Raw genomic sequence first — 12,205 nt, forward strand, 5'->3', positions numbered from 1 at the left:
CATGCAAAAACTACCAGAAAAAATACATGAATTTAGCAAGGTAGCAGGATACAATATTAATATACAGAAATCTGATGCATTTCTTTACAAGAATAATGAAACATCAGAAAGAGAAAGTTTTAAAAGTCCCATTTAAAATCACATAAAATAATACCTAGGAATAAACTTAACCAAGGAGGTGAAAGATCTATATGCTAAAAACTATAAAACATTGATAAAGGAAACTGAAGATGATTCAAAGAAATAGCAAAAAATCCCAGGCTCTTGGATTGGAAGAACTAATATTTTTTAAATGGCCATACTACCCAAAACAATCTACAGATTTAATGCAATCCTTATCAAAAACACATGTCATTTTCCACAGAACTAGAATAAATAATTGTAAAATTCCTATAGAACCACAAAAGACCCGGAATTGCCAAAGCAATCTTAAGAAAAAAGAACAAAGCTGGAGGTATCACGTTCCCAGATTCTGAATATACTACAAAGCCACAGTAATCAAAACAGCATGGTATTGGCACAAAAACAGACATACAGATCAATGGAATAGAATAGAGAGCCCAGAAATAGACTCACATACCTATGGTCAATTAAACTATGACAAAGGAGGCAAGAATATACAATGGAGAAAAGACAGTCTCTTCAATAAGTGGTGTTGAGAAAGCTGGACAGCTACTTGTAAAAGAATGAAATTAGAGCATTCCCTCAAACCATATACAAAAAATAAACTCAAAATGGTTTAAAGACCTAAATATAAGACATGACATCATAAAATTCCTTCAATAGAACATAGACAAAATATTCTCTGACATAAATTGTAACAATATTTTCTTAGATCAGTCTCCCAGGAAAAGAAATAAAAGCAAAAATATACAAGTGGGACATAATGAAACTTAAAAGCTTTTGCATAGCAAAGGAAACCATAAACAAATGAAAAGGCAACCTATGGAATGGGAGATAATATTTGCAAATGATGTGACCAAAAGGGGTGAAAATATACAAACAGCTCATAGAACTCAATATCAAAAAAACAAACAACCCAGTTGAAAAATGGGCAGAAGACCCAAATAGACATTTCTCCAAAGAAGACATACAGACGGGCAATAGGCACATGAAAAGATGCTCATTATTGCTAATTATTAGAGAAATGCAAATCAAAACCACAATGAGGGCTTCCCTGGTGGCACAGTGGTTAAGAATCTGCCTGCTAATGCAGGGGACATGGGTTCGAGCCCTGGTCTGGGAGGATCCCACATGCCGTGGAGCAACTGGGCCCGTGAACCACAACTGCTGAGCCTGCGCGTCTGGAGCCTGTGCTCCGCAACAAGAGAGGCCGCGATAGTGAGAGGCCCGTGCACCGCGATGAAGAGTGGCCCCCACATGCCGCAGCTAGAGAAAGCCCTCGCACAGAAACGAAGACCCAACATAGCAATCAATCAATCAATAAATCTTTAAAAAAAAAAAAAAACCACAATGAGCTATCACATCACACCACCATTAAAAAGTATCTGCAAATAATAAATGCTGGGCAGGGTGTGGAGAAAAGGGAATACTTCTGTACTTTTGATGGGAATGTAAATTGGTGGAATCAATATGGAAAACATTATGGAGGTTCCTTAAAAAAACTAAAAATAGATCTACCGTATAATCCAGCAGTCCCACCCCTGTGTATATATTCAGAAAAAAATGAAAACTTTAATTTGAAAAGATACATGCACTCCAATGTTCACAGAAGCACTATTTACAATAGCCAAGACATGGAAACAACCCAAGTGTAAATCAACAGATAATTGGCTTAACAAGATGTGGTATATATATACAATGGAATATTAGCCATAAAAAAGAATGAAATATTGTCATTTGCAGCAACATGGATGGACATAGATAACATTATACTTAGTGAAGTAAGTCAGACAAAGACAAATATTTAAAAAAAGAATGCAGAGAAAATTCATAAATCTCTGTCACATTGTCCCAAACTAACTACAGGAAGCCTGGGAAATGCCCAGGAAAAGGAAACTATGGGATGAACACATAGCATTGTCTCTGCACCTCCATACTTCTGTCCTGAGGAGGTAGCAGGGGGATGCCTTGGGCCAGGGTTATTGCCCAGTCCACTGGATGCTGCCACCTACTCAGTTCTAGATTGATTGGTTTAACGTGGAAAAGTTAGCCCATTGTTGCCCAATCACCTGATTTTTCCAGAAAAGGCAGAAGAAGGAGAGAGGAGAGAGAGAAAATACTACACTGGCCAAATTAAATTGACTTCATAGACTGACCGCCAGGTACCATGTCTGCTCCAGTCCCACTCCTTCTTAAACAAACAGGGAAGCTAAAGCCCAAAGGGAAAAGGAATTGTCAAAAATTGTCAGAGCAAACACAGGTAGACCCGGAATTACAGCCCAAACTCTTGACTGGGCTGTTTTCCCTGAAAGAGTTACAGCAAGTCCACACTCTCTCTCCCACCTTTGTCCCTGGGTTTAGCCCTCTTACTAGAAGAGCCTTCCTTGTGAAGGGCTGCTGTGGAAAATGTGGCCCAGTGGTGCAGACATTGTGAGCAGTGAGCCTCAGGGACGTTTCTCAGGACCAGGCCGCCACCTGGGCCTTCCTCACTTTTCATGTGTTTATGGGCAATTTTCGTATCTTGTTTGGGAAGTGTCTGTTCCTAGGTTGCCTGTCAATGACTTGTAGGAGTTCTGTACTATTCTGAATAAGAGCTTTTTGAAGAGTTTGTCTGTGTTGCAAATATCTTAAGGCCGTGATATTAAGGCCCTTTGACTATTTTGACCCCAGGGGAAACAAACCTTGGGAAACAGTGGGGGTGGGAGAGGCACAGAGCTCCAACCCATAATCCTTCCAACAGTCACCCTCACTGGCCCCCACATCCCCCAAGGCTGCTGAGGGAATCTGGTGGTCTTGGGCAATCTGGTTGTGAGGCAGAGACACCTGAGGTGCTCTGATATCGAGTCCTGTCTGTCCCTCAGAAAAAAGGTGGATCACAGAACTTGGAGGAGCTGGGTTGGTTCCATTTATCTTATGCTGCCAAACCTCAAGATGGTGTGGAATCCGATCCCACAGGCCCACTGCCACTCACATTGCCTCACAGATGATTCAGGCCTGGCCTTTCTGCCCCTACCTCCTCCATTAGCTTCTGGCTCTGGGCCTGAGGTGACACCTATTGGAGGAGGGGAAGGACCTCTTTCCCACCCTGCCCATTCCTGGGGCTCCGTCTTCCAAGGCCTGTCCCAGTCTGTTTCCCTGGGAGACTCTCTGGGACTTGCAGAGAGTCTGGCAGGCTGGTCCAGGAGTGCTCCTAACCATACACACAGAGGGTCTGCTACACTCTGACTACACTTACAGTTGCTAACCTTGGCTAAGGGTAGATGGGTTGGTGTGAGGTTGCCCTGGGAGGGGCCCAGGGAAGCATCTTGGTACATAGGACCTTCAAAATACATGAAGCAAAAACTGAGGGATCGCCAAAGAGAAACAGACAAATCTACAACTGTAGTCAGAGATATCAGTAGTCCTCTCTTTCTAATCCATAGAACAAATAGAAAATCCAGAGGGCTATAGCAGACTTCAACAACACTGTCAAACAATGGTTACCAAACTGAACTTGTGTCCACTTGCCCACCATGCAGAAAAGCCAATTTACTGACACCGGTTTGTATTGAAGGAAAGTACAGCATTCATTGCAGGCACCAAGCAAGGAGAAAGGACAGCTCATGCTCAAAAGACCCAAACTCCCCAATGGCTTTCAGGGAAGGGTTTTTAAAGGAAAAATTTGGGGGCGAGGGCTGCAGGGGGCATGACTTTCTTCTGATTACCTGGTGGTGAGGTAACAGGGTGATGTTTCAGGAATCTTAATCATCAGCCTTCTGGTTCCAACTAGTCTAGGGTCTAAGTGCTTGTGGTCAGCATGTAGTCACCATCCGTCACCTTGGCAAGAGTCTTAGTTTCTGTAGAACAACTCAAAGATTGTATATCCCTTGAGGAGAAACTAGGACTTTGTTTTATCTCTGGCTATTGTTTAAGCTATCATTACTTTTCTTGCTTAACCACTTTTCCTTTGTTTCTGTATTCCCTCACTTCTCTAATTAGTATCTGCTTATGCTTGCTCTTTGGAACTTAGGTAAGGTCTAGGAGACTAAAGCCTTTTTCTACAAACAAGAAACAGGGGACACAGAGAGGCTTTTTACCTGGGAGGGCCCTGCAGGGTTCTGCTCAGTTTCAATCCCTCCTTTTCTTTGATATCCCTCAGTTCTGAGGGGAAAAGGGTGGTCCAAGAAAGGGAATAAAGTTTTGGATAGAGAGGTTAATAATAAACTTGGCAGGGGAACTCTGTTTTAGGGGGACTTGGTTTTGCAGCATGACTTAATTGACATTTATGGAACATTCATCCCACAACAGCAGAAAAAAATATTTCTTTCAAGTACATAGGGAGCATTTGACCAATACAGTCTATATTCCAAGCTATGAAACAAATCTCCATAAATTGAAAAGTATTCAAATCACACAGAGTATATGACCATGATGAAATTAAAATAGTGAAACCGAGGAGGACCCTGTGGGGTTCCCGGGCACAAGAGCCTTTCTGTGTCCCCCATTTCTTGATTATAGGAAATAGGCTTCATTCAGCCTCCATGACCTTCCCTGAGTTCCAACCGGCAGGTTCAAACAATTGCTAATTAAGTAAGGGAGGGGATGAGGAGACAAGGGAGGAACAGTCAAGAAACAATAGTGCAGGCTTGGGGCAGGGTCCTGGTTCCCCCTCAAGGGATACACATAACAATATCTTTGAGCTGTTTTGCAGATACTGAAACCCCCACCAGGTGGGAGAAGTTAACTGTATGCTGCCCACAAGCACATAGACCCCAGACCGGTTGGAACCAGAAGGTTAATGATACTGACTCCCACTTACCTCACCATCAACCAGTCAGAAGAATGTCCACGAGCTGATCATGCCCTCTTTGAAGCATTAGGATAAAAGTCCTCACTACCCCCGCCAGATTGGGACACACAGTTTTGAGGGCATTAGCCCACTGTGGCCCCCTTTGCCTGGCAAAACAATAAAGCTGTTATTTTCTACTTTACCAAAAACTCTGTCTCTGAGATTTAATTCGGTCTCGGGGTACAGATGCCAGATTTGGTTCAGTAGGAATCAATAACAAAGATTTCTAGAAAATCTACAAATATTTGGAAACTAAACAACACACTTCTACAAAACCCATGGTCCAAAGAAGAAATCAACGTGGAAAATTAGAAGGTGTTTTGAACTGAATGAAAATAAAAACACAACGTATCAAAATTTGTGACATGCTGCTTAAGTAGTACTTAGAGGAAATTTGTAGCACTAAATGCCCGTATTAGAAAAGAAGAAAAGTCTGAAATCAGTTGCCTCAGTTTCCATCTTAAGAAACTAGGGAAAGAAAAACAGACTAAACTCAACATAGAAACATCTTCTGCTTAGAAGAAATGAAATAATAATTAGTGTGGAAATCAATGAAGTAGGAGGCAGTAAAACCGAGACAATCAGTGAATGATTCTTAGAGAATCAACACTCACTCAAGAAGAAATAGATAACTTGAATGGCCCTTTATTTATTAAATAAATTGAACTTTTAGTTAAAAACATCTCACAAAGAAAACTCCAGCCCATATAGTTTCACGGGTGAATTCTACCAAATATTTAAGGAGGACATAACACCAGTGCTGCACAAACTCTTCCAGAATATTGGAGAGAGTACTTCCCAATTCATTCTATGATGTCAGCATTACCCTGCTATCAAAACCAGACAAAGACATTATAAGAAAAGAAAACTATCGATCAATGTCCCTCATGAACATAGATGCAAAAACCCTAAACAAAATTTTAAACAAATCAAATCCAACAATATATTAAAAGAGTAATACATCATGACCATGTGAGATTTACTGTAGGGATGCAAAGTGGACTTGACATTAGAAAATTAATCGCTGTAATTCACCATATTAACAAACCAAAAACCATATGATCATCTCAATACATGTAGAAAATGTATTGACAACATCTAACATCCACGTCTCATAAAAACTCTCAGCTAAGTAGGAATCAAAGGGAGTCCCTAACCTGATAGAGAGCATCTGTAAACACTACAGCTAAAATTATACTTAATGGCAAAAGGCATAAATAATTTCTTGATTTAAGATCAAGAGCAAGACAAAGATGTCGTTTTCAATGCTTCTATTCAATGTTGCACTGGATGCTCTGATCAGTGAAATAAGGCAAGAAATAGAAATAAAAAGCATCCATTGGAAAAAAGAACTAAAACAGTCTTTGTTCTTTGATGACATGATTACTTACGTAGAAAATTAGAATCTACTTAGTATGTTGGAATTTATGGGCTTTTGTAAGATTTTATGGAGAAAATCTTTAAGGTACTATTAGTAGGAGCAGTAGGAGTGGATACTGGCCAGAAAAATCAGATGTCCAACATACTCTGTAACACCAATTTTAGCACTCACTCCTAAGGAATTAGTTCAAGAATGGAGAATTCTACATGTCTAAAGATATTCATTTCGGTATTGTTTATAAAAGAAAGTTTTAGGGAATTCCCAGGCAGTCCAGTGGTCAAGACTTGGTGCTTTCACTGCCGTGGGCCCAGGTTTGATCCCTAGTCGGGGAAGTAAGATCCCACAAGCCACATGGCACAGCGGGAAAAAACGTTTTTTCAAATTGTGCATGTTGTTATGCTTTCAGTTAAGATGATACATTGAATGTAGAACAACTGGAAACATGTATATGATATAACATGAAGTGGGGAAAAAAAGTAGTCTACAAAATGACCAGTATACAATGAATACAAGTTCACGCAAAATTATGTACTTGATAAAATAGTGGAAGAAAGCACACTAAAAAATGGCATTGGTTTTAGAAAAGTGGGATTATGGTTGACTCCCTTTTTGTATTCCCTATCTTCCAGTCTTTGAGGAACATAGTCATAACAGGATGTTGACCAGGACTTTTCCTGTTGTATCAAAATTTGGCTAAAGCTCCACTTTTTCAAAGAACCTCAATGAGTTGCAAGGTGCAAATCAATCCCTGTGATCATCAGCCCATCATCATGCACTGGTAGACTGTATAAAAATACTTGAAATAGGAAAGATGGGTTCATTAAATAAGAGTGTTTGGTGTAGTCTTTCTCCTAGGGGACAGTGATATGATTCTTACTTTTCCCTTTTAGTGAGGGAGGGGAATGGGCGCTCCCTTGCCCCCTCACAGGTCAAGTGAGGGAAGCTCCAAGAGAATAGTTCAGACTGGTTGCAGAGAGAGATTTGTGCTGAGCTGTAGCAATTCTGGGCCTCCTCCCCACCCCTGCTCCAGGATGCAACTGGACAGGTGCACCATGAGAGATTGAGAGATTGATATGTCCACTGGGGCTTGAGGGGTGAATGAGACTTGTGCTTCCTTCCTACCTGGAGAATACTGAAGACAGGAAGCTGACTGGAAGGGACCTGGAAGGCAGGAAGAGGAGAGAAGGCAGCAGTGGGACTGCTTGCGTTTCCCCATTTAGAGTTACAAGGATGTATGTGTTTACCGTGGGCCAACTGGATGCTGCAGTGTACATCCTGCCTGTTTGTATAATGTTTTGAAACTTGATTTGGCTGCTTGGTCTCTACCCTTGTGGATATCATACTCTGAGAGAGAGAGGCAGACAGAATAAAAGAATTATACAAATAAATATAAACCCTAATTGTTAGAAGTACTAAAGTGGAAAGGTGCATGGTGCTAAAAGGGCATGTAATATGTACATTTAGCATAGTTAGGTCTGGGAAGGTTTCCTTGTGGAAGTGATGTATCAGATCCTAAATTAGGAGTTAACTAGAGGAAATTGATGTTTGGAGGGAACAACATATACCAAGTTCCTAAAGTCAGAAGGAGCATGGTATGTGCAAGGAACAGAAGGAAGCTTAGTTAGGCAGGAAGCAAGGGAGAGCACGTGGAGATGTGCGGGGTCAAACCATGGGCCTTGTAGGCCACGTTAGAACTTTGTTCTTTATCTTAAGAGCACTGGAAAGTTGTTAAAGTATTTAAAACTGGGGATGATGTTCTAAAACTTGTATTTTGAATAGATCATTCTACCTGCAGTGTGGATAACAATTATCAGCTGAATATATGCTGTTATATATTAAATTAAAGAAGCCTTTCTTTCATTAATTTTCCCTGGAATACAGTGGAATATTTTGATCTTCCTAGTATTTCTTTTGAGATTCTGAAAGTTTTCTTGTAGTATACCTTTGGATAATGCTTCTGGTCCATTTACTGTTGTCTTCTTTAGAAATTCTTTAATACTTGTAAGTTGGATCTATGAAACTGAAACTGTAGGGGAACGAAATTTGCCACCCCCAAATGCCTCTATGGCACATGGATTATTTCAAGCTGAAAACAATCAAGGCCCAAAAGACTCAGGAAGGAACTTAGAGCTTCCCCATAACTGCCTGAAGAAATTAGGCAGAGGGCCTATTACAGGAATAAAGCTATCACCAGAGACATCTGCAGTGAATATGGACTAGGTGTGGTAGGGGAAACTCTGAGAGATCAGAGCTCACTCTGTGTCCCCTTGTCTCTGCACGGCCCAGTGAACATTTGTTCACCAAACATTTGCTTTTTCATCTCCCTGTGAATTGCCTTCCACCCTTTTGAAGGCCCAAACCACTAGCCCCAGTACCCTCTTTTGTCCTGAGCTAAAGATGGTATTTAAGGTGAGGGTTTCAGGCATTTTGATGAGTTACTCAGCTTTCCTGGGTCTCTCCTATGTATACATGTTATTAAAATTTTGTGTGATTTTCTCCTGTTAATCTGTCTCATGTCAATTTAATCCTTAGACCAAAAGAAACTAGAAGAGTAGAAGAGAATTTCTTCCTCCCTGACACAACTCACCCTTTATTCTGTAATCATCATAATTGTCTTTTTTTTTCCCCTGCATTCTGGGAATATTTAAAATTTTATGCAAGATCAATGGTCCCATTTACTATCTTCAATTCAGCTTTGTCTTTTGTCTTCTGTGTCAAATTATATTTTACTGTACTTAATGCATTCTTCTTATCTCAGTTTATTACTTCTCATCACAGCCTGCTTTGTACTTTTGTACCTGGTTGAAATCACAGAACAGCTATTTAAAAATATTTTTCTTGTCTGTTTTTCAAATAAAGACTTTTTCTCTGAATTTTGAGGATACTGCTCTCTTCTCATGAGTTGCAGATATATATTACAGTGATGGTGATGAAATGGTGAAGCTGAATGATGGTGTTTGAATGACAGTGGGGATGATGTAATACTGATGATGATTAAGACGGTGAGATGATGAGTTAGTAATACTATTGAGAATGATAATGCAATAAGTAAAGAATGATGTTTTTGGGGTGATGGGTGAAAATGATGATGAGAATTCTAATGGGGTGTTGAGGTTATAATGATGATGTAATGTGTGATGAAAATAACAGGGTGATGGTAGTGGTGAAAGTTAAGGTGCCTTGGGTATGTGCTTAGTAGCTAGGGTACACACTTGGGATAAAGTTAGGTAAAAGTTAAAAGAAGTTTCTTGAGATGCCTCTGAGGGACACAATCATTTCTGCTTTTCCTGCTTAGCTGCTGCTGTTGGCCCAGGTGCATAATAAGCTGAAGTTCTTAATGATGTTCCTCCCATATTCTTAAGCATTGAATTTAACAAGCCTCCCAGGACTTGTCATTCACTTCAGAGCAACTCAACTGTGGCTTAATTGGGCCACAGCCAGGAAGGAGCACTTCTGGGGCAGAGGGACCCAGGAGTGGCTCCCAGTAACTGGGGAATAGACTACTTAGAGACTCATAGCAGGAGGGGGAAAGAGGAAGAGTGATCAAGACATTACTTCTACCTTAATTGGGATTAGAAGAGTGTAGCTTTCTGTGTAACTGACAGAACTTGCATCCTCCTGGGAAGTGTCAAGCTAATGCAGAGCTTGTGGGGAATTCTCAAAGTCTGGGGCCTTTGATTTTGCTTGGGAAGCCACATCACAAATCTAAGGCAGGCCCCTAAATTCAGGTATCATATGCTTCCTGAGAAGTTTTCTCCACCTTGAGATAACCTTGCCATGCAAGTCAGTTACTGAAGATCAGAGCTATTAGGAGCCTTTAAAGGTGACAGTGATAGCCTGGTTACATCAGACACCACTGCAGTGTTTTCATTGCTGTTATTTGTGATTTCTTTTAATTTGTCTCTAACTATACAAGTAAACATTAATACACTCATTGTAAACATTCAAACAATACAGGTGAGTAAGAGTCCCCTTTGATCTTTACTAGTCTCCACATCAGAGGTTAAGTCTGCGTCCCAGTTTTAAAAGAATATGCTTTAACATTACATATACATGAACATACAGAAATATAATTTTGTTCTTTTTTTTAAGGTGGAGAGACATACTGATAACATAATAATGATACAAATGACACTATTTTTACTGCTAGGTCAAAAAGTATATATATGCTTAATTTATTTCAGCTTTATTGAGGTTTAATTGACATGTAAAATTGTAAGATATTTAAAGTGTATATCATGGTGATTGGATATACGTACACATTGTGAAGGGATTCCTCCGTCTGCTACCTCACATATTTATCTATTTTGTGTGTGTGTGAAAACATTTAAGTTCTACTTCCTTAGCAAATTTCAATTATATAATATACTGTGCTATCAACTATAGTCATCATGAAAAAAGAACTATAGTCATCATGATTTATATTAGATCCTCAGACTTTATTCATCTTATAGCTGAAAGTTTGTAGTACCCTTTTACCAAGCTCTCCCTATTTCCCCCCTCCCCCAGCTTCTGGCAACAACTTTTCTGCTCTTGTTTCTATGAGTTTGATTTTTAAAAAATGAAACATATATGTGATATTATGCAGTATTTGTCTTATTTCACTAACATGATGCCCTCAAGGTCCATCTATATTGTTGCAAATGGCAAGGTTTCTTTCTTTCTCATGGCTGAATTATATATATATATATATATATATATATATATATATATATATATATATAATTTATATATATATATATAAAATTTATATATACATATAAAATTTATATATATATAATTTATATATAACTATATATATTATATATATGTATGTATGTATAGCACATCCTCTTTATCCATTCAAGTGTCGATGGACATTTATGTTGTTTCTATATCTTGGCTATTGTGAATAATGCTGCAGTGAATATGGCAGTACAGATATCTTTTGATATCCTGTTTTTAATTCCTTTGGATATATACACAGAAGTGAGATTCCTGGATCATATGGTAGTTCTATTTTTTAATTTTTTGAGAACCCTCGGTACTGTTCTCCATAGTGGCTGCACCAATTTACATTCCCATCAACAATGCACCAGGGATCCCTTTTATCCACATCCTTGTCAACACTTGTTATTGCTTGTCTTTGTTTGTTTGTTTAATATTTATTTATTTATTCGGCTGTGCCGGGTCTTAGCTGCAGCACGCAGGATCTTCATTGCCACGTGTGGGATCTTTGTTGTGGCATTTGGACTCTTAATTGTGGCATGTGAACTCTTAGCTGCAGTATGCACGTGGGATCTAGTTCCCTGACCAGGGATCAAACCCAGGTTCCCTGCATTGGGAGCACTGAGTCTTAACCACTGGACCACCAGGGAAGTCCCTATTGCTTGTCTTTTTGAAGAAAAACCATTCTAACAGGTGTGAGGTGACATCTCACTGTGGTTTTGATTTGCATTTTCCTGATGATTAGTAATGTTGAGTTCCTATATATGTACCTGTTGGCCATTTGTATGTTTTCTTTAGAAAAATGTCTATTTGATTCCTCTGCCCATTTTTAATCAGATTGGTTTTTTTCTTTTTTTGCTATTGAGTTATATGAGTTCTTTATATATTTTGAATATTACTCCCTAATCAGATATGTGATTTGCAAATATTTTCTCCCATTCTGTAGGTTACCTTTACATTTTGTTGATGGTTTCCTTTGTTGTGGAGAAGATTTTTATTTTGATGTAGTCCCACTTTTTATTTTTGATATTTTTGCTTTTGCTTTAGGTCATATCCAAAAAATCCTTGCCAAGACCCATGTCAAGGAGCTTTTTTTCTATATTTTCTTCTAGGATTTTTATGGTTTCAGGTCTTACATTTAAGTCTTTAATCCATTTTGAGTTAAT

Source organism: Balaenoptera physalus, assembly GCF_965194825.1.
Source record: "Balaenoptera physalus genome assembly, chromosome: 1".
NCBI classification, from domain to species: Eukaryota; Metazoa; Chordata; class Mammalia; order Artiodactyla; family Balaenopteridae; genus Balaenoptera; species Balaenoptera physalus.